Here is a 23267-nt window from a genome sequence, read left to right on the forward strand (position 1 = left end):
TCCAGACCTGGAAACTGCTTTCAATGACCAGGTCCATGGCGGCCACCGAGGGGGCAGATCTCCTCATGGACCTCCTGCTACACAACCCCCAGCTTTGCGTGCAGGTGGCGGAGTCCCCCTCGGTGTGCCAGAGGTTGGCCTGGAGACCTCCTGGACTATGACCGGGGAGACTGGCTGGATCCCCTGACGCTCGCTCAGTGCATGGGACTCTCCAGACCTCGTACTCCCCGGTGCGTACTTCAGGAGGTGAGGGCCGCTTTGCCACCCGCTGCTCAGGTTTACCTCGAGCAGGTCTTGCACGAGAGCGCACCCCACCCACCCTCCACCCCAGGCCTGCCGGACCTTTTCATTGGGCCCCTGCCCCGTGGACCCAGCCGACCCCCCCGTCCCTTCATCGTGAGCCTGCTGCACGAGCTGCAGCCAGTCTGCTTCCAGACCGCGCCAAGGAAACATCTATACATGCTCGTGCTCCACACCCTTCACACCCTAACCCTCGTGTCCCGCCACCATTCAGAATGGCAGGACCTTCTGCCACCTTTGGAGGGTGAGGAGCCCCGGTGGGCCAGCCTATATTCCACCTTGGTCCCGAGGGCTGGCCGAGGACGTCCCAGAACATGCAGTAGAACTCCATGGTCAGCCCGTCCATGCCCGGAGATTTATTGGTGGGCATGCAACTGAGGGCTTCTGAGAACTTGGCCAAAGTGAGAGGCAGCTCTAGCCGGTCTCGATCGCCTGCACTGACCATAGGGAGCTCCTCCCAGAGCACTCTGCAAGCATTAGGATAGGTCGGATCCAGGGAGAAAAGGCTTGCATAGAAGGCTCTCGCCCTCCCGCACATCTCCACTGGATCCGTGAGGGGGGTGCCGTCTTCTGCCAGAAGGCAGGTGACGTGTTTCTTGGCCCCCCTCCTTTTCTCCAGGGCGTAGAAGAAGCGGGAGCCGCGATCCATCTCCCGAAGGAAACGGATGCGGGATCGAACAAAGGAGCCCTGGGCCCGATGATCTTTACAGATGTGCGGATCCTCAGGGTTGGTGGCCAGACACCTCTCCAGCTCTAAGACCTCCCGTTCCAACTGCTCTATCGCCGCATCCCTCCGTTGGCTGGCACCCCGGGTGTAGTCACGGCAGAAGAGCCAGGCACGCACCTTCCCCAGGTCCCACCACTGCCGCGCCGAGGGAAAGGCACGCCGCTGCCCTCGCCAGGCCAGCCAGGACTCCCAGAAGGACGTCATGAAGCCCACATCCTCCAACAAGCTGTTGTTGAAATGCCAATAGGCCGGCCCCGGCCTATCCGCGCAGAGGAATGCCGTCAAGGTTGCTAAATGATGGTCAGAGAATGGGGCCGGCCGGATGCTGGAGGAGTGGGCTCATGAAAGGTAGAAGCATGATAAATAAATGCGGTCCAACCGGGAGTGGTGCGACGGATGGGCCTCCACCCAGACAAAGGTGAATGCTGAAATGTCATCCAGATGGTGGTCGCGCCAGAAGTCCACCAGGGAGTGATGTTCCACTATCTCCCGGAGGATGTCCGCAGCGGCCAGGCACTGCTCGGTCCCTGAGCGGTCCCGCTCCTTGAAGGTGGTGTTGAAGTCCCAGCCCAGGACCAGGCACTCGTGAGGATCCAAGGTGCCAAGGAAGGCGGAAGCCTGCTGATAGAATCGCAGCCGCTCCGGGCCCAATGTCAGGGCATAGACGTTAAAGAGGTTGACCACGAGCCCCTCCATACGAACCCAGAGGTGCAGCAGGTGGCCCAGCACAGCCTCGGTGACCCCCAGTTCCTCGGGCCGTAGGTTGGGGGAGAACAGGGTCGCCACTCCAGCCGTACGAACTATGAGATGGCTAAAGTAGACCCTGTCCCCCCAGTCCAGCTGCCAGCTGTCTTTGGCGGCCAGATCCGTATGGGTCTCCTGCAGGAAAATCACAGAGTACCCCCCCTCCTGAAGGAAGGAGAGCACCTGGGTTCTGCAGAGACCCATCCTACAGCCCCACGTGTTGAATGTTGCGATGATGAGCAGCTGAGCGGGCTTCAGCCCTCTCCCTCCTTCTCCCTCCAGGCCAGAGGGCTACAGGAGAGTGTTAGAAGGCAGATATGTTAGTCCCAGATTAAGCAGGTCCATTTTCCCTGGTTAAGGTAACAGGAGCAGTACCAGAACAAGAAAGAACTTGCTGGAACAAATTCAGGCAGGCAGGTTAATTAGGACACCTGGAGCCAATTAAGAAGCTGCTAGAATCAATTAAGGCAGGCTGGCTAATCAGGGCACCTGAGTTTTAAAAGGACCTCACTTCAGTTTGTGGTATGCATGTGAGGAGCTGGGAGCAAGAGGCACTAGAAGCTGAGAGTGAGAAGGCTTACTACTGGAGGATTGAGGAGTACAAGCATTATCAGACACCAGGAGAAAGGTTCTGTGGTGAGGATAAAGAAGGTGTTGGGAGGAGGCCATGAGGAAGTAGCCCAGGGAGTTGTAGCTTTCACACAGCTGTTCCAGGAGGCACTCTAGACAGCTGTAGTCCATGGGGCCCTGGGCTGGAACCCAGAGTAGAGGGTGGGCCTGGGTTCCCCCCAAACCTCCCAACTCCTGATCAGACATAGGAGGAGTTGACCTTGACTGTGGGTTCCACCAGAGAGGTAGGTCTCTGGACTGTTCCCCAACCCACATGGTGGGTCAGCAGAGACTGCGGGGATTGTTCTCCTTCCTTTTCCCCATGCTGGCCGGTGATGAGGTTATCTGAGTAAAACAGCAGATTTGAGCCACAAAAGCCAAACTGAGGGCTGCCGTGACTCTCTGAGGCGAGCAAATCCACCAATAAGCGCAGGACCCACCAAGGTAGAGGAGGAACTTTGTCACAGGAGCAATTTTGTAATGTATGTAATAGATAAACAGACTGGTATGATAACAAACTGATGGGAGATAAAAGAGGCATGGAGTGATTTCTGTAAGCAAAGCATTTCCATATTCAAAGTTCCCAATGGGTTAGCATAACGAGTGAGGGGAGGGGAGTATTTGATAAATGAAGAACCATTGCTTGATCAGTAACTGGCCTCCAAAGCATAGTAAGATGAGTCAATATGCCACTGGAATGATAAAACTAACCTCTTAGTTCATGAAAGGTACTTTCTCTTGTAGGTTTGTGAACATCCCCTGTATGGGCAATTTTCCTTAAAGCTTATCATATTGATCTGTGATATACTTTGCAAAGGTCAATACATACCTAGTCTAGATGCCTGCAGCGCATGAGGAAGTAAAACTAAAATGGGTCTGGGACTTAATGACATGTAACAGTCTGAATTAATAATGTATAATGGTTAATCCCCAATACCCAAAAGACCATCAGTCTAACTTTAATGTTTGAGATAAATCTAAAACACATATAGATAGTTATCACTTGAGTCCTAATGCTCTTGCCAAGCACATAAATGTTTAAATATCTAAAAAAACAACATCAGCAGAAAATTAGACAGATTTACAGTTGAGAAGGTTTCTTTGGTTAGCCTAGGAAAAGGAGACTTCAGGAAAATGGATGATCTTTTCACCTGATTCTATAAGACTGAAGATGTTTAACTTGCTGCCTGTGACCAGAGCACATTTTCTGTAGCCAACTCAAGTAGTACTTTTATAGTCTACTGTCATCTATGTTCTTCCCACTGAAATGTGGCACTATTGCATGAAGAACTGCCCTGTATACTTAACAGAAGTGAATTTGATTACAAAATATAAAAGAGGAATTTTAATCACACAGGAACTATCAAGTGGAATGTTGTATTAGCAAATGTCGCCCTCAAAAGAATCAAGAGTTTCTCCTTGAAAGATTACACAAACATAACATAACATACATATACATACAGATTCAGCTTGACTGTTTTTGTCTTGATTTGTTGGGGGACGGGGCGGGTTAAGTGAATGTAGTACTAGTGAGTGGTTCATGATTAATATGCCTGGGAAGTGAATTATCGTGCTCTCCCTAGAATAGGTACAGAATGGGCAGTACTGGGGTACTGCATTGCCTGCACTGACAACCAACTGTTGCCTTAGCCCTGTTTTGGAGAGACGACCTCTAGTGGTCAAAGAGTAGTTCAAATTCCAGGTCCATTCAAGTTTTGGCCTCTCTACTGAGACTTCCAGTAGTGATGCTGTTCAGCACCAGTGTTGTATAAAACATAGCAGTCTCCACCCCCAAGTTGTTTAATGGCTTGTCCACTGTATACCCCAAAAAGTGAACAAAAATTAACAAAATGTGAAGCCCATTGGATTGATACAGGAGATATATCAGTGGAACAAAAATTGATGAAAGGGCAAATATTGCTCTCCCTACCTCATTCATGTAGCTCAAAGAGGGAGGTGCAGTTTGTTGCAATATGTAGGCAGGATAGCAGGTGTTGCACAATAGCATATATATAATCTCAACTATAAATACCTACCAAGAATATTCTGTGATTGGAGCTATATTTCCAAACATAAGTGTTTGATGGAAGAGGAGTATAATTTAATGCCATAAAGTATTAGATGTTTCTATCCTTTAGGTTTCCTGATGTACCAAATACAGCTAATGAATAATATCCTTTCTGATTACAGATTGGGCTTTCATCCATCAGGGACAGAAAGAAAAGAACACTGAGCAAGAACAAACAATTCTAGATTCCCCCACACACTCCCCCAACTGCTAGTTCTCACTGATCAAGGTCTTGGAAAGTTTAATACATGAGTCTTTTCTCATGAGCTCAGTGAAACATTCAGTTAAACACTTCAGCAATGGCAAACTAATATGTCCCAGTATTTTCCCCCAAGGTGCTCTGAAAAGACCCACAAGAAAGAAACCACACAGCAGATGTTGTTTAGCAGCAGCTAGGACAGCATGGCTTCAAGCAACTCACTAAGCCCCTTATAATTTCTCAGAGATCGTTACTCTGTGTGTTTAACCTAAATGACCTCTGTGAAACTGTACAGGAGTAAAAAGCTATCCAAATGACTGTGAAAACCCCTCAGAAGTTTTCAGTGCAGCATGTTTTTGTCAAGTTTTCTTTCTTCCGAAAGAAAGCCGTCCTTTAAAAAATGTTCCCAAAATACTGGGGCAGACCCCCATCAGATGTAAATTATCCTAGTTCCATTGACTTCTGTGGGACTGAGTCTAGTATCAGTTGAGGACATGACCCATTAGGCCTTGACATTTGTGGTACTAATTAAGTAACTGTCTATTGGCATTTCCTTTGTAAATCCCAGTTTTCATGGGGATATCAAATTCCTGGTTTTAAACAGCTGGTCAATGGAAACAGAGCTAAATTGTTTCTCTAAATCTGTTTCTACTCTGCAGCCGCTGTCTTGCCATAGTTTGGATGCTTCCTACATTGATGAAAGGGGTTTTTCCACCTCTCCAAGAGGCAGTAGCTTGATCGACTAAAGAATTCAACCGAGCTGTATCTACACTGGGAGTTAGGTCAACCTAATTATAGCGTTCAGGGCTCAATACTTTTCACAGCCCTGAGAGACATAGCTAGGTTGATCTAATTTTTTAATATAGACCAAGCCTAAGACAGCCAGATATTAGGAGCAGTGCAGGTTCACTAGGGGGGCAAATTTTGAAAAGTATTTTAATACATTTTTGGAATGCTGAAAATGTGTTCTGTAAACATATATGCTGTACTTAATATTCCCTGGTTAAGCGTTAGTTGTCACCTGCTCAAGTCAAAAGAGTTTGGGGTATTAACACCCTTCGAAGGCCCAGTCTAACATTTGAAATTCAAGCTGTTGGCTTTCTGTTCTCGCCAACAGCAAATACATAAACAGACACAATATTCTGATGAGGGAAATATTTATTTCCTTCAGGAGTGCTGGCAATAATATCTGCAATATAGGAATGTAATCAGAAGTTTAAGGCTGTATTGAGTTCACCAAGTTAAGAGGCACAATAATGAAGTGACTAACACAAGACATATTCATAATTTTCTAGTGTATTCCCTAGGAGAAAAAATAAACAACTATAAGAAAAACATAATGGTGGTATAAAGTGTCTGACTCACACAGAAAAGTATTGTGTCAGGATTGAGGTGCAGAGGCTGGGGTGGGCGAAATGTTTACTACCACATGCATTAATATTTCACTTTAATTTCTGTTCCTATGCCATTGACATCTTCAGAGGCTCCTTGAGAATGTTTGTCATTCTTAATATGTCTCTGTAAAGTTACAATAGAGTTCTTTAGCCCAGTGGATCGCTGGTGATTGATGAAACACTTGGTGGTGGTCTATGGAGAATTGGTTGGTCACATGCAACATGGGTTTAACAAAAGTAGATCATGCCAGACTAAACTGATTTCCTTCTATGAGAAAATAACTGATTTTTTTAGATAAGGGAAGTGCAGGATATCTAATATACTTGGACTTCAGTAAAGCATTTGAAACAGTACCACATGGGAAATTGTTAATTAAATGAGAGAAGGTGGGGATCAGTGCAAACATTTGAAGGTGGATAAAGAAATGGCTAAAGAGGAGAAGGCAATGAGTTGCACTGAAAGTTTAATTATCAAACTGGAGGGAGGTTACTAGCAGAGTTCCTCAAGGAGCTGTCTAGAGACCAATCTTATTCAATATTTTTATTAATGATGTTGGCACAAAAAGTAAGAGCATGCTAATAAATTTGCTGATAATACAAAATTGGGAGGCATTTTCAATACAGAGGAGAATCAGAATATTATACAGAAAGATCTGGATGACCTTGAAGACTGGAGTAACTGTAATGGATGAAATTCAATAGTACAAAGTGCCAGGCCATGCACTTAGGGTCCACTAATAAGACTTTCTGCTGCAAGGTGGGGGCTTAAAAGTTGGAAGTGTTGGAGGAAGAGAGAGACCTGCATATGTGGGTCAATCATGAGACGACTATGAGCTACCAATGTGAAGCAGCTGTGAAAAAGGCAAAATGTGACCCTAGGATATATTATGCAAGGTATTTCCACTAGCGATAGAGAAGTATTAATGCCATTGTACAAGGCACTGGCAAGACCTCATTTGGAATATTGTGTACATTTCTGGTCACTCGTGTTCAAGATTAATTTAAACTGGAACAGGTGCAGAGAAGAGCTACTAGGATGATCAGGGGAATGGTGGCCTGTCTTATGAGAGGAGACTGAAAGAGCTTGGCTAATTTAAACTGGCAAAAAGAAGGCTGAGAGAGGATGTGATTGCTCTCTATAAATACATTTGGCGGGGTAAATCCCAGGGAAGATGAAGAGCTATTTAATCTAAAGGACAATGTTGGCACAAGAACAATGGGTATAAACTGGTCATGAACAAATTCAGGCTGGAAATTAGAAGGTTTCTAACCATCAGTGGCATGAGGTTCTGGAACAGTCTCCCACTAGGAGCTGTAAGGGCAAACAACTTAATTAGTTTCAAGAAAGAGCTGGATAAATTTATGAGTGTGATTGGGTGACGAGGTTACTTGTGATGGTATGTGGCAGGCCTCAACAGCCCTGGGATTCACTTCCTGTTTATGTCTTATGTTAGCTCATGCTTCAGAGTTTCAGCTGGCAACCGGCCAGGGTCAGGAAGGGATTCCCCTAAAAAAAAGTATTCTGGGAGGTTATTTTTTTTAATCTCCTTCATCCGAAACATTAGCGATTGTTTAGGCTGGAGATGAAACATTATATGAGGAGGGCCAGAACTCTGAGGTGGCACCGAGTATTCGCTCTTTCTCAGGTACCTGGCTGGCATGCCCACATGCTCAGGGTCTAACTGATCATGATATGTGAGGTCAGGAAGGAATTTTCCCCCAGGTCAGATAGGTAAAAATCCCACATTGTCAGTGCCATTCTCTGCAGCCTGTGGGTCACTTGCTAGGATTATCTGGGTCTCTCTCTCTCTCTCTCTCTCTCTGTCATTTCCCTGCCATTGCTGGGGCCTCAGACAGTGGTGCACCTCAGTCCCTCCTATGCCTGTGGCACATAATAGTTTAGTCTTCTGTGGATTCTAATCCTTAGGATGTGAGTGCTAGGTGGTTTGGAGGCCTGTGATATACAGGTGGTCAGACTAGATGATCTGGTGAGCACTTCTGGCCTTAACTTTATGGGTATGTTTACATTGAAATTAAAAAAACATGGCACTGAGTCTTGGAGCCCAGGTCAGCTGACTCAGGCTCTGGGGCCTCAGACTGAGAGCTATAAAATAGCAATGTAGTCGTTCAGGCTCAGGCAGAAGTCTGGGCACTAACACCCCACAAGGACGTCTCAGTTCCTGAACTCCAGCCCAAACAGCTATTGTCAAGGTTCCTTCCCCACTCTGAACTCTAGGGTACAGATGTGGGGACCTGCATGAAAACCTCCTAAGCTTACTTTTACCAGCTTAGGTTAAAACTTCCCCAAGGTACAAAATTATTTTACCCTTGGATTTCCACTGCCACCACCAAACTTTATCTGGATTTACTGGGAAACGTGGTTTGGACACATCTTTCCCCAAAAAATCCTCCCAACCCTTGCACCCCACTTCCTGGGGAAGGTTTGGTAAAAATCCTCACCAATTTGCATAGGTGACCACAGACCCAAACCCTTGGATCTTAGAACAATGAAAAAGCATTCAGTTTTCTTACAAGAAGACTTTTAATAGAAGTAAAGGAATCACCTCTGTAAAATCAGGATGGTAGATACCTTACAGGGTAATTAGATTCAAAACATAGAGAATCCCGCTAGGCAAAACCTTAAGTTACAAAAAAGACACACGGACAGGAATAGTCATTCTATTCAGCACAGCTCTTTTCTCAGCCATTTAAAGAAATCATAATCTAACACATAGCTAGCTAGATTACTTACTAAAAGTTCTAAGACTCGATTCCTGTTCTGTCCCCGGCAAAAGCAGCATACAGACAGACACAGACCCTTTGTTTTTCTCCCTCCTCCCAGCTTTTGAAAGTATCTTGTCTCCTCATTGGTCATTTTGGTCAGGTGCCAGCGAGGTTACCTTTAGCTTCTTAACCCTTTACAGGTAAGAGGATTTTTCCTCTGGCCAGGAGGGATTTTAAAGGGGTTTACCCTTCCCTTTATATTTGTGACAGTTACACTGCTATTTTTAGCCCCACATCCCAAGCCCTGAGAGCCTGAGGTCAAGACTCAGTGCCAGGGGGGTTTTATCACAGTGTAGACATACCCTGTGACTCTATGACCTGGTACTAGTTCTCCTCATTGTTTCAAGACATATTTTCAAGCCCTTAAAGAGCCTGAAGGCCTGTAAAAGCATCTGGAAACAAGGAAGAAAAGCCATCCTCGCTGACTCTACTCTTAGGGACTCCTGATGCAGCAGCATACAAGGAGTAGAGACAAGCACAAGCAGTAAGAAAGGAATGTCCAAGGTAGCAAGGAACAAGGCTCCTGGGAAAGAAAAGGATCCAGTAGCTAGGCACATCTAAGGGAGAGGGAAAGAGGAAACAAAGCAGCAGTGAAGCCACGGGAAGAGGAAATGAGTAAGAACAGGCAGCAGGGGAGATGAAATAAAGAATTAAAGCAGACAATATGACTAAATTTTTTCCAATAGAACAAAACATCTATGTAAAAACAGTCAAAAATACATAAGCTCTGGGCTACAGCATTATTATTTTTCCATGCAAGCAGTTGCTGTAGCTGCCAGCAGAATGTCATGGGACTGCAAATGGGAGGAGAGATGGTCTGTGCAATCAGGAATGGGAGGGGAAGTGGTCTGCCAGACAAGTTCCATATTAAGATGTGGTTCTCATTCTCAAAAGATTTGAGAACCCGCATTTTAGAGATATGAAAGTTTTTGTTTTGTTTTTGAAAACTGTCTCCATCTTCTCTCAGGTGTTCCTGTCCTATCATGTGGGCTGCCTTCCTTACAATATTATTTACAGAAGCTCCATCCAAAAATGTCAGATTTTTTAGGGATATTAGCAGTCAGGAAATGGCATTGGACCCTTCTAGAAAGATTTTGGTTTTCTGCTTCAGGATAACAATGCAATTTTAATAATATTCTCTTCACGTAGGCCATTCTTTCCACTTACAAACCGCAGGACTGCCTGATCAGAAGTAAGTGGAATATGTAGGGTATTTTTTTAGAGTATGTATCATCCAGTTGTACTTCCTTCCCTTTCAGCTTCTGACATGTTAGAGCCTACAGTCCTTGAAAGGACCAAACTTAGTGTTAGTTGTTTTATGTCCAGATGATGGATAGGAAAATGCTACTTCTTCTATGAAACAGATTGATATTGTATAATCTGTACCAAATCTGTTAAAAGAGGATAAAACCTATTTAACAAGAATATAAAGTGACCTGCTTTCAAATGGCATTTTTCTTGCAATCCTTCCAAAAGCAGTCAGATAAAAATCAATTCAAAGAGCCTTCCCTCTTAAATTGAAGAATAACTTTCAAGCATTCATTCCTGAAAGGTTTCAGTTGGGAAAAGGGAGAGAATTGTTGTTAGAAGATGATATTGCTCTCATGATCCAACAACACTAGTCTGATTCTAAAGAGAAAGAAGGAGCTAACTCATCCATGCTCCCACTCCACCTCCTTTTTCTGTAATGGTGAGATCAACTGCAGGGCTCTTGCAAGATGAAAGGAGCAGAATGTACCAGACTCTAAGTAAAGAGAATGCCACAAAGCCCTAGGAGAGTATTTTGTCAGAAAACTGAGTTGTTAAGATAATACAAACAGTTAGTAATAATAGTTAGTTGCTCAGAACAAAAATGGTAACCAGTACTTTATTCTCAATCTCCTTACTGAAAATCTTCAAAGCACACTATTAAATTCACCTTTCTGCACAAGTCTTTCTGAGTAAGGCTGACTTGCAATGAAAAAGGAGAGAGATGATAAAACCAAGTTTTACAAACCCAGTTAGTAACTGGCTGAATCTAGGAGCAAGGGAGAATCAGGTCCCAAAAGGCAAATTGTTCCATGATTGTTAATTCTGTCACTGGTGTCTAGATGCTGGAAATGTCTAAATGGAAAAGCAAAACATCCCACTTCTTACCCCACCTCCCCCCAAAAAAATCTCCCTAAAAGCATAACATTAATATTATATGAAAAGCAGAAATAGTCTCAGATCATGGAACAACATTCCAGAGGTTGTTTTTTGTTTTTAAAAAATCCCTACCAAAACTATACAGCAGCTTATTAATTATGGCTAACATTTTACTCTTCTGCTTAATGTACAGTGCTGTAATGCAGTCCTCCATATAGCCAAAAATCTGCATAAATTCAGCATCTCACTAATGAAGAGCAAAAACACAGTAAGTAGCTTGAATCTCCAGGTAATCAGTTAAACTGGATTTAAACTTTTGCTAGCTGTTGGAGGCCTGGCTGGAGCACCACTGTCCTCAGTGATCAGCGGCTACCAGAATGATGTCTTGGAGACTGTTAGCTTAAGGCTGCTCTAAGTTGTGCTGCAGGTTGAACCAGCTCCTGGACAATCCTAGGATCATGGAGGCATCAATATATCTTATTGCTCCCATTTTGAGCTGTGCATAATCCCACAGTTGATCAGGATGTGGCCTTAAATTCCTATGGATGTTCTTTCCATGCTACGCTTTTTCAGGTAAAGAGGCTTGTTTCAGCTGCAGTGTTCATATGCTCAGAGAGTGTGATGGATTATATTTGATTGACAGTCTTTCTCAATCAACCAGTACCATACATGCAATGTTTTCAGACATCAAACTTGATATATTTTGCTAAGTAATTTATTTAAATAAAACAAACAATTCCACATTCGAATTTGTGTCATGTACGTACTGCTTGAGACTCTTAAATTAAACTCTTATTGGTATGGCTAATGGACTTTCAGGCAATTTCCAGGCTTAAAAAGTCATTTGTAACTGATAGCAAACAGCCCTTAAAAATACAGCTCTCGAAACCACTCACACTAAACTGATATACCGTTTAATTATTCAGGCAACAACCTAATTCCGGTTATGAATTAATGATAGCACAGCAGCCCTGCACTGGTTAGATTCACCACCACCGCTACAGGACGTTAAACGCTCTGATGTTAACTATGTATCAGGTTAGTGTTAATAGTTAATTGAAAAGATGACTAATCAGTTATTTAATGAACATGCTTTATATTAATTAATTTGTTCAACACACAAACAAATGCAAATGACTAATGTGCTCACATAAACCCTGTTTGATATGTATGATGTCATTTTTACACAATCCTGTAAAGGATTGATATGTCTCTCTCAAGTGTGGTAGAGTCCCCTCTTCTCTTTTAAGAAATAAATTAATTAATTAAATCACTACCTCACTCCCCTCCGTCACATCAGCAGAGCAGTTATAGCTGTTTCCACAAACATTCCTGGGGCTGCCAGTTTTAATCTAGGAACAGCTGAACTATAAAAGACTGGTTACCTTATTACACAGCCACTCTGTGATTCATAATGCTACAGTTGCCATCATTTTAATGGTGCCTGCAAAGTGGCATGTCAGGTTAATAGTGAGGAGACATTGATTAAAAAAATACTAGAGTTCTGTAGTAATTACTCAAAAACTTTATAATAATATTAATACAGGTTTGTGCAGCACTATTAGTGAGGAATACTGAAGTATGTTTTCTTTATGGTGGCAAACATTTTTAAAAGTAGATACTTGGAGTGGGACTCTGGGAAATCAAAGACACTTCCCCTGAATTCACATAAAAGAAATTTATTAAAATTGTTATGAAAAGTAATAACTGTAATGTCCTCCTAGATGTCTGACCAGAACTATGGAAGAGCCAAAGAAGAGATTCCTTCCAGATAATCCTTCCCATGTTTTACACTGAGTTTAGTGCATACTGGGATAGGATCTAGGGGAATCTAACTGGCATTAAGTAGATGCCCACAAAGTGCAGATGTGATCAATAAAGTTTATAACATGTACTTCATTACTGAGTTGTCATGCTCTGTTATAAGGAGGTTTCAGTAACGTAGGACATAACATTAAGAGGCTAATTTTCATGCTTAAATAGCTATTTCTAATCATCACTTTTGCAAAAATACCAATTGACCTCAGTCCACATTAACTTCTGCACTAAAAATCCATTTGGTAAAATAATGACTATTGTCTTTAGAACCTGTCATAAAAAACTGAAATGATTTAAAATCCAAGATGGGCCAAAACTGAAAAATTTGGATCTGGATCAATTCCAGGACTCTGAAAAAGCATACATACATGCATTTTAGGAGGTGTTTAGATTTGAGGTTCGTAGTTTTATCATTCATTTTATAAATTAGATGTTCAGATAAAGAAATTTCGGTTATGTCAACCAATAAATCTCTTAAAAGTGTAACCAAACAAGTTTTTCTAAGGATCACTCTCTTCATGTACTCCAAGGTAATTACAGTCTTTTTTAAAAGGAGACTTTGTGGTCCAATGTACTGAAGAAGAATCATGCAGCAAATATAGCTCTGACTCAGTTGGTAACTTACAAAGCCTGACTATTTTATAACATTTCACAAAATTCACACAGGAGAATTGGGAAAGTCTTCTGACCTTCACAAAACAATGTTCAATGCAACATAGATGGCTCCTGGAGTCAGTGCAGTGAGATGAAATAAAATGATTGCAAGTATCTGTCCTTTATGAGATATTAATTGGTGAGGCTGGTGCATATAAATAAGCAGAAGTGAGAGTCTATATTAATACAGAGGAAAAATAATGTGAGCACTAAATGCTGTAAACAAATTAGACACATCTTGGGAACAGCCTCAACTCTAATTAAAGTCAATAGGAGTTGCTGGTTCTCAGTGCCTCTGAAAATTAGATATTATTTTGTACTCATTTTTGATAGTCTTTGGTCCAATCCAAGCAAAACTTCATGACAATTCATTATTATTTGGGAAACAAGTGTCTTTGATGTGTGAAATGTCACTGATCAGATGTTTTAAGAAAATTAGATTGTGCTATATAAGCATTTTGAAGAAGCATTTGCTTTACTAGTACAGTCCAGAAAAAGCTTCTAAATTTCCTCAAACAAGTACCCTCTGTTAGAGGCCATACTGCGTCAGACCACAGATCCATCTAGCTGAGTATACTGTCTTCCCACAGTGGCCAATGCCAGGTACTTCAGAGGGAATGAACAGAACAGGTAATCACCAAGTGATCCATCCCCTGTCGCCCATTCCCAGCTTCTGACAAACAGAGGCTAGAGACACCATCCTTGCCCATCCTGGCTAACAGTCATTGATCAAAATGTGATCCTTTCAGTCACACCATCTGAGACAAGTAGGCAAACCATTCTGTTTACACTGTCTTTCTATTGACTCAATAGGATTTTGTCTGCTGCCATTCGCACAATTATCAGCCAGCTGTCTATCCTTACAGTCAGATCTGCAACGTCAAAACAAGAGCATAATGAAGTAATAAATTGTAATACTTGGTTGTATCAATAATGCTGTTCTGAATTAAACTTTCAAATGTATCTGAACCTCATTTAAAAAAAATCCCTATTGTCAAACACACAGTCGTGTTTTTTGGATTTAGTAATAGGGTCATGAATCTGTTCCATGGGAGAAACAGTCTTGTGATTAAGGCACAGAACTGGGAGCCAAGAGATTTGAGTTGTATCACTGGATTTGCCACAGGTTTCCTGTGTGACCTTGGGCAAGTAATTTAACTTTTCTGTATCTCCGTTTTCTCAGCTTTAAAATTAGAGTATTACGTACTTAGCTCATGAGGGTGTTTGCAAGGCTGAAATCACTAGTATTTGCAGAGTGTATTGTAGTGGTGGGCAATGGGAGCTGGGGGAAGCGGCAGGCTGCAGCCACTGGGAGCTGTGGGGGGCCGTGCCTAGGGACGGTCAACCTCAGCAAAATGTCTCACGGCCTGCAGTCAGATTACCCTGATGGGCCGCATGCGGCCCGCAGGGTGCAGGTTGCCCCCCACTGGTGTATTGACATACTTAAATAAAAGATACTACATATGTTACATTATTGTTAATTGTTATAGTAATAAAGAGAGTTCAGGTAATGGAGCTAGCTGGCTTCTGGAAGGGTACCAGATCAGCAAAACTCTGCATGATCAAAGTGCTTGAGCTATTGCTCTCCATCTCCAAGTTTACTGAGAGCCGTTATAAATCTTCATATGCTTAAGAAAGAGAACAGAGTGACAAAGATTTTGGAGATTATTTTTTTTCCACCACATCCCTTTATTTGTTTGTTTGAAAAAGTTTTATTCTGTGTGCACCATGGTCTTTAAAAAACTATTTTGAAGTATATTTCATTGGTTCTTATTTTAAGTGTCTATGTAACTACAGGGCCAGCTCTAGGATTTTTGTCACCTCAAGCAAAAAAAATTTTGGCCACCCCTGCTTTTTTCGTGCCCCCCCGCCCCAGCTCCGCCCCTTCCCAACCCCTTCCCCAAATCCCCGGCCCTGCCTCCTCCCCTGGGCGTGCCGCATTCCTCCCCTCATTGCTTCCTGCAGCTCCCCCCCCCCAACCCCCCCACCCTTGCTCACCTCTGCTCCGCCTGCTCCACTGAACACGCTGCCACTTGGCTTCTTCCCCCTCCCTCTCAGGCGAGGGAGAGGCAGCGCATTCAGGGGAGCAGGCGGAGCGGAGGTGAGCAGGGGCGGGGTGGGGGTAGAGGAACAGCTCCCCGCCCCAGCTCACCTCCGCTCCACCACCTCCGCCTCCCCCGAGCATGCCACCAAACAGCTGTTTCGTGCGCAGCAAGCCTGGGAGGGAGGAGAAGCAGAGCGGCGGTGGCACGCTCAGGGGAGCAGGCGGAGGCGAGCTGGGGCGACGGGGGCACATTTCTAGGGGCAGCATGGCCGGCGCTGGAATGCCGCCCCTAGAAATGTGCCGCCCCAAGCACCTGCTTGTTTTGCTGGTGCCTAGAGCTGGCCCTGTGTGACTATCATGCATTGACTGTGCTATAACGTGGTTACATTGCTTTTATGTCACCACTTAATAGGGAAAAGAGTGTTATTGTACTCTTTTCCCATTTCCTTATCTAAATTCTTTTAAATTGATGCATGCAAGTTCTTCATTAATAGCTTTTTTATTTTTTGTCCAACTATTATCTTTTCAAGCTCCATTGACTATTAGTGATGGTTCTACACAAATAGGCCTAAAGCTAGTTAATGAATCACTTTAAGGGCTTTTTCTTTTCCTTTACCGAGGAAAGGTATAATAATCCAAATCTTTTCATTTAAATTGCTTCTAAATCTGTTTGCTATGTAACAATTTCATGTTAGGGGACTTGTATAGCAATTTTATTCATTTAAAAAGAAAGTAGCAGTTGCAGAATTTCAATAGAGCTGGCCTAGAGACAGTCTAATTTGGTGATTAAAATATAAAAATAAGCCATAAGGGTCCAAGTTTCAAAGTATTCCTCCAACTCACTGGAGAATGAAAGTGAAAAAATCTAACTCCTTCTAACATTTGCTGAAGATACAGTTTGGTATCTGAGACTTTGAGGGGGAATCATGCTGCAGTGAAAGATTTTTCATCGTGCACTAAATCTGATTGTTCTGCAGCAAGGTCTCTGGGTAATAGCTTGGCATGCTTCTAAATGTGAGACCACTAACCAAGTCTGCACTTAACACTCTCACACTACTTTACATTACACTAGGTGCTTTTACCAGCACTGAAAATATATAGTATTAGGCAATGATATATCCTCAGAGAACAATTTTAATTTAAAAGACTGCATTGGAGTAATCATACTCCATATTGTGAAAAAAAATCCAGTCTTTTCATGGTGTGAACTTGTCATATAGATTTTTTTAAGAACCAACCAGATGAAATTGGAATAAGAACACATTCTTACTAAATAGTTCCATTTGCTTCCACAGGAGAAGAGTGATTGTGGGAAGTAGATTAATTGAACTTGTACAGGTGGTACTTTGGCAGTCCCCTGACAGAAGTGTGAAGAGTGAATGAGGTTATAGGCTTACACAGTAGTAAATGGAGCAGGAAAGCCCTTTTAGGGGATGTGCAATGTGAATATTTGAGTTTGGGTGTCAAGACCTGTCCCTTATTCCCCCTGTGAACGTGCCACATTTCAGTGCATGAGCTGGAAGAGTAACTGACACAGGTTCCTCTTCCAAGCCAGTGATCCACATTTTATTTCAGAAGGTGGAAAAAGCTACTAGAGGGGAGGCTGTTCCAGATTTGATTTTGACAAATAGGGAGGAACTGGTTGAGAATTTGAATGTGGAAGGCAACTTGAGTAAAAGTGATCATGAAATGGCAGAGTTCATGATTCTAAGGAATGGTAGGAGGGAAAACAGCACAGTAAAGACAATGGATTTCAAGAAGGCAGACTTTAGCAAATTCAGAGAGTTGGTAGGTAAAATCCCACGGGAACCAAATCTAAGGGGAAAAACAACTGAAGACAGTTGGCAGTTTTTCAAAGAGAAATTATTAAGGGCACAAGAGCAAACTATCCCCCTGCGTAGGAAAGATGGCAAGAGACCACCCTGGCTTAACCAGGAGATCTTCAGTGATCTAAAATTCAAAAAAGAGGCCTACAAAAAGTGGAAACTCGGTCAAATTACAAAGGATGAATATAAACAAATAACACAAGTATGTAGGGACAAAATTAGAAAAGCCAGGGCACAAAACGAGATCAAACTAGCTAGGGACATAAAAGGAACAAGAAAACATTCTACAAATACATTAGAAGCAAGGACTAAGGAAGACTAAGGACAGAGTAGGCTGGTTACTCAATGAGGGGGGAAAAGACAATAACAGAAAATGTGGAAACGGCAGAGGTGCTTAATGACTTCTTTGTTTCGGTTTTCACCAGGAAGGTTGGTGGTGATTGGACGTCTAACATAGTGAATGCCAGTGAAAATGAGGTAGGATCAGAGTCTAAAGAACAAGTCAAAAACTACTTAGACCTAAGTTAGATGTCTTCAAATCACCAGGGCCTGATGAAATGCATCTTAGAATACTCAAGGAACTGACTGAGGAGATATCTTAGACATTAGCAATTATCTTTGAAAAGTCATGGAAGACAGGAGACATTCCAGGAGACTGGAAAAGGGCAAATATAATGCCCATCTATAAAAAGGGAAATAAGGACAACCTGGGGAATTACAGACCAGTCAGCTTAACCTCTATACCCGGAAAGATAATGGAACAAATAATTAAGCAATCAATTTGCAAACACCTAGAAGATAATAAGGTGATAAATAACAGTCAGCATGGATTTGTCAAGCACAAATCATGTCAAACCAACCCGATAGCTTTCTCTGACAGGGTACGGGGGAAGCGGTAGATGTGGTATATCTTGACTTTAATTAGGCTTTTGATACTGTCTTGCAGGACCTTCTCAAACGAACTAGGGAAATACAACCTAGATGGAGCTAGTATAAGGTGGATGGATAACTGGTTGCAAAATCATTCCCAGAGAGTAGTTATCAGTGGTTCACAGTGATGTTGGAAAGGCGTAATGAGTGGGGTCCCACAGAGATCAGTTCTGGGTCAGGTTCTGTTCAATATCTTCATCAATAATTTTGATAATGGCATAGAGAGTACACTTATAAATTTTGTGGATGATACCAAGCTGGGAGGGGTTGCAAGTGCTTTGGAGGATAGGATTAAAATTCAAAATGATCTGGACAAACTGGAGAAATGGTCTGAAGTAAACAGGATGAAATTCAATAAGGACAAATGCAAAGTACTCCATTTAGGAAGGAACAATCAGTTGCACACATGCAAAATGAGAAATGACTGCCTAGGAAGGAGTACTGAGGAAAGGGATCTGGGGGTCATAGTGGATCGCAACCTAAATATGAGTCAATAGTGTAACGCTGTTGCAAAAAATGCAAACCTCATTCTGGGATGTATTAGCAGGAGTATTGTAAGCAAGACATGAGAAGTAATTCTTCTGTTGTACTCCGCGCTGATTAGGCCTCAACTGGAGTATTTTGTCCAGTTCTGGGCGCCACATTTCAGGAAGGATATTGGACAAACTGGAGAACATCCAGAGAAGAGCAACAAAATGATTAAAGACAAGGTGGATAAAAATCAATGATTTTTTTAAAAAAAAATTTTAAAAATCCAATTTTTATTTAAATCGGATTTTTTTTGATAAAGTGCTTTTTGAGGAAAAAACCTATCTAAAGATAGTTTTAATTAAGATACATTATAACTCAAAGATATCTCATCATGGAATAGGGATTATAAATTCTAATTCTATAGTATGAGACAATATATTCATGTAATGTTTAAGAAAAGTTTTGTAAATGAGTTCCAATAGTTCATGGATTAGGGACCCAATTTTATGGGGATCTAGGGGCTTCTATATAATTATTTAGGTTAATCTTTCTATCTATCCAATGGGACTCAGTGTTCAGTCTAAAAGATACCATCAGAGATGCTTAGTTTTGCAGTCAAACTGTGGATTTGTGTCTCCAGACATAATATGCTTGTTAACAGCAAAAATGTTTTTAAATAAATAAATAATATATAGTAGTGAGAAATAACAGACCTCAACCTTATTGTCCCTCTGCAAATTTGTGTACACCGAGTCAATCCCTTACCTCTCTCTAAAAGTGCAAAGTTTCAAAAAATTCAATGAATAGAAGATTGTTGAGGGTGGAATAGATCTGGACAAGGAGAAGAAGTCTGGAGACAAATGTGAGAAGGGAGGGACAGACAGTACAAACAAAAGTGAAACTGTTTCACCAGCATATTCCAGAAGTCTTGAGGTCTTTCTGAGTGTAGCCTTCATTGATTTGAGATCTACCATACCATTCTCCCACTAGAAGGGAAAACGTATAATGGCAGCAGGCCATAAAAGAGACCCAGTTTGGGAATATTTGAGTGAAGTTCCTCTACCTGTGGGTAAGACAGGCATGCATGCAAAATGCAAATAGTGCAACAAAGAAATGCAAGGCCTGGTCGAAACAACATCATGAGAAGTATTCCTTCTCAGGAGGAAGCTGCGTTGAAGATGATGAAAGGAACATGTCTGAACATGCAGGATCTTCAGGTTAGTAAACTTTTTTATTTCATACTTCTTTCTTAAGGACTGCCTATCTTCCTTCTGGACTATTCTTGAATTCTCATGTTGGAGAAAAAATATAGTAGTACCATACAGTAACAATCATTTTAGATGCAGTTGTGATAAAAAATAAATAGCTGAAATAGGCAGATCTTCCTTTTACAATTTCACCTTTAAAGTAGTACTGAATGTTAGTGACTACAATGAGTAATACTAAATGAGCAGTATGGTAATAATTAAATAACTACACTGACTTATTTTGTTTAGGAGAATCCATCCTCAACATAGAGGATTCTGAAGACTATCCACCTTCAGGATCACCATTATTTTCTATAGTTTCAGAGTTATCTGCCAATGATAGTGTTTCACTCACATCATATATGTCACTTAGCCACAGTATATCACCTGTAGCAAAAAGAAAAAAAAATCTCCATCATCCAGAAACAACCATAGATAAGTTTGTGATAAGAACCAGAAGATTACAAAAAGAGGGAATTAATGAAAAAATTGCCCAGTTTGTTTATGCAACAAACTCTCCTTTCCGTATGATTGAGAACCCACACTTCATTAACATGGTTCAGTCATTAAGACCAGGATACGGTCCATCCAACAGAGCAGATGTCTCAGGCAAATTGCTGGATAACATGTATGAAAGAGAAATTGAGCAGTGTACAAAGGTCTAGAGGGTAAAATTGTTAACCTGAATCTTGATGGGTGGAGCAGTGTCCACAATGATCCTATTTTGTGTGCTTGTGTGACAACAGAAGAAGGGAATGTCTTCCTTACAGAAACAGTGGATACATCAGGAAATTCACACAGAGCAGAATACTTACAAGAAGTAGCAGTAAAAGCTATAACAAACTGAGGAAAAAAATTCAAATGTCTAGTATGCAGCTTGGTCACAGACAATGCTGCAAATGTATCCAAGATGAGAAGAAATTGTTTAGAAAAGAGTGATGGGAGTCCCAAGCTAATAACATGCGGGTGCAGTGCTCATTTGCTGCACCTCCTAGCCAAAGACTTCAGTGTTCCAGAAATAAAGGCTAATGTTGTTGAAATTGCAAAATACTTCCGTAACAACCACTTTGCAGCAGCTGCACTGAAAAAAGTGGGGGGAACCAAGCTAACTCTCCCACAAGGCGTGAGATGGAACTCAATAGTGGATTGTTTTGAGCACTATATCAAGAACTGGCCTAATCTGATGACAGTTTGTGAACAAAACTGGGAAAAAATAGATGGCACTGTCACAGCCATAGTTCTCAACATTGGGCTTAAGAGAAATTTTGAACACATGCTGAGTACCCTGAAGCCTATTTCTGAAGCCTTGAACAAAATGCAGGGAAATAGCTGTTTTATTGCTGCCACTGTTGAAATTTGGAACTGCAAATTCTCCTCTGATCCTCCCCCCTCATATTCTGCTTTTGCCATTTAGCCCATTCTATGGCAGCCAGTTGTTTCCCATGGCATTATGAAGAAGAACATAAAAGCAGCGGAGGGTGAGAAAAAATAGATTTCAAGATGTTTTCCTTTAGTCTGTGATGGGAAGAGGATTGGGCAGTGTTTCTTGTTCAGTTTTAGAAGAAAGCTATTTTGGGTGATCCTTCATCATGGAGGCCTGGGAGGCTGTGAAAATTTTGGATGAAAAGGCATTTAAGTTTTTTTTATTACTATTTATATGAAGCCAAAAATAAATTATAGGGTGACCAGATGCCCAGTTTTTAAAGGGACAGTCCCATATTTAAGCCCTCCTGCAGGTGTCCTGACATTTTCTTTAAAATTGGTGAATTGTCCCATATTTTCCATCTCCCCATATCAGTACTTGCAGGTCCTGCTTCTGGCCAGATCCCTGCTTGCCAGCCACCTGCCCACCAGTGGTAAGTGGTGGGGTCCAATGGACAACGAGGGGGTGGGTGCGCAAAGCTGGTGGTGGGGCAAAACTGCAGTGCAGGGGGCTGGCCGCTACCCCGCTGGTTCATCAGCGCAGCACCCACTGCATGCTGGCTCTCAGCCAGCAGGGCCTCATCCCCTGTCTCATTTCCGGCCGGCACTGGTTGGGAGCTGCGGCAGACGGTGAGTGCAGGCAGGCACCAGGCAGTGGCCGGTTACGTGTCACCTCTGCTGCCCATCCATCGGCCCATTACATGCTCCCCGCTCTCATTGTCCTCTCCCTGCTTTGCACCTTCATATCCCCACAAACCCAGCTGTCCTCCATATCCCCCCCGTGGGGTGCATCCCAATCCCAGCGATGTGCAGCAAACCAGCCCCGGGTTGGAGTGCTGAGCTCACCAACAGCCTGGCCAGCAGGCTTCTTTCTTCCCTCACTGCCTCTGGCTGGGCTGATGCTCTGGGAAAGCCCAAGACCCTCCAGCCCGGGGAGCTGGCCAGGAAGAGCCAAGCCCTGCATGTTCCAAAGCCCCACACAGCGCTGGCATGGGGAAGCCTCTCTGCTACTCAGCTAAACTCTGGAGTGGCAGGAGAAGGGGAAGCGATTTCCAGCCTTTTCACGCCCTGACCCTGCAGGCTCCACAGCAGCCCCCCAGGCAGGGGCTTGCACCCTCTTCACTGTGCCCCCTACCCCACCTTGGGTCTTACCCCCAGGGAGCATGGGGCTGTTCCGTCCCCTAGGCACCCTCCACTGCTGAGCCACCTCTCTGGTTGGGTTCACTGAAGCCCCTGTAGTCAGGTCCACTGGGCCCTGGTGCACAATACAGTCTTAGGGCTTAACTCCTTCCTGCCCATGCTGTAGCCGGGGGACAGGAAGCAGCTGGATTATGTCCATGGCCACCAGCAGCCTGGAGGCGTTTGCTGCCTTTTGATACTGTGTGGGCATGAATGGACAAGCTGCTTCCCACCACAGGGCAGGGGAGAGATGAACGCTACAAAGACATGGGCCAGGTCATCCCTTCCCCTCCTCCTCCTCCCCTCCGGCTGGAAGCAGCTCCCGTCCCTTTCCTCCCGCACAATGCCAAAAGGTGCTGTTGGCCACCCTGTGTGAACCCTGTCAGAAATCTGGGGGGGCATGTGACCCTGGATGCCCCCCAAGCATTGCCTTGGGAGGGCGGACAGCACCAGGCAGGGAGGGTCGGGTCAATCGGTCACCCCCTATGAGAAAGAGGTGTATGGGAGTGTGTGTGTGTCACCCCTCCCCATGTGAACCCTAAAGCCTTAAAGATAAGAAGGTAAATAAAAAGACACCAACTATGCAGTATTTCTTTTTAACAGGGGCTCAGTCAATTTGATATTAATTTGAAAGTTTGTACTGCATAGTTCTGATTGATTGCTGTTGAACTTGCTTGAATATGAGTAATTTTACCAGGTGTCCTGTATTCAGCATAGGGAAATC

The 23267-nt window shown here is 43.1% G+C and overlaps 1 long non-coding RNA gene across 1 annotated transcript; it reads left to right on the forward strand.

The window, feature by feature from the left end:
* Window positions 1–19878: 19878 nt before the first annotated feature.
* On the forward strand, window positions 19879–20406 carry LOC122464256. Its single transcript, XR_006288201.1, has 2 exons — window positions 19879–19912; window positions 20192–20406. It is a non-coding gene; the product is annotated as an uncharacterized LOC122464256 (long non-coding RNA).
* The last annotated feature ends 2861 nt before the right edge of the window (window positions 20407–23267 follow it).

Source organism: Chelonia mydas, chromosome 2 (genome assembly GCF_015237465.2).
Source record: "Chelonia mydas isolate rCheMyd1 chromosome 2, rCheMyd1.pri.v2, whole genome shotgun sequence".
NCBI classification, from domain to species: domain Eukaryota; kingdom Metazoa; phylum Chordata; order Testudines; family Cheloniidae; genus Chelonia; species Chelonia mydas.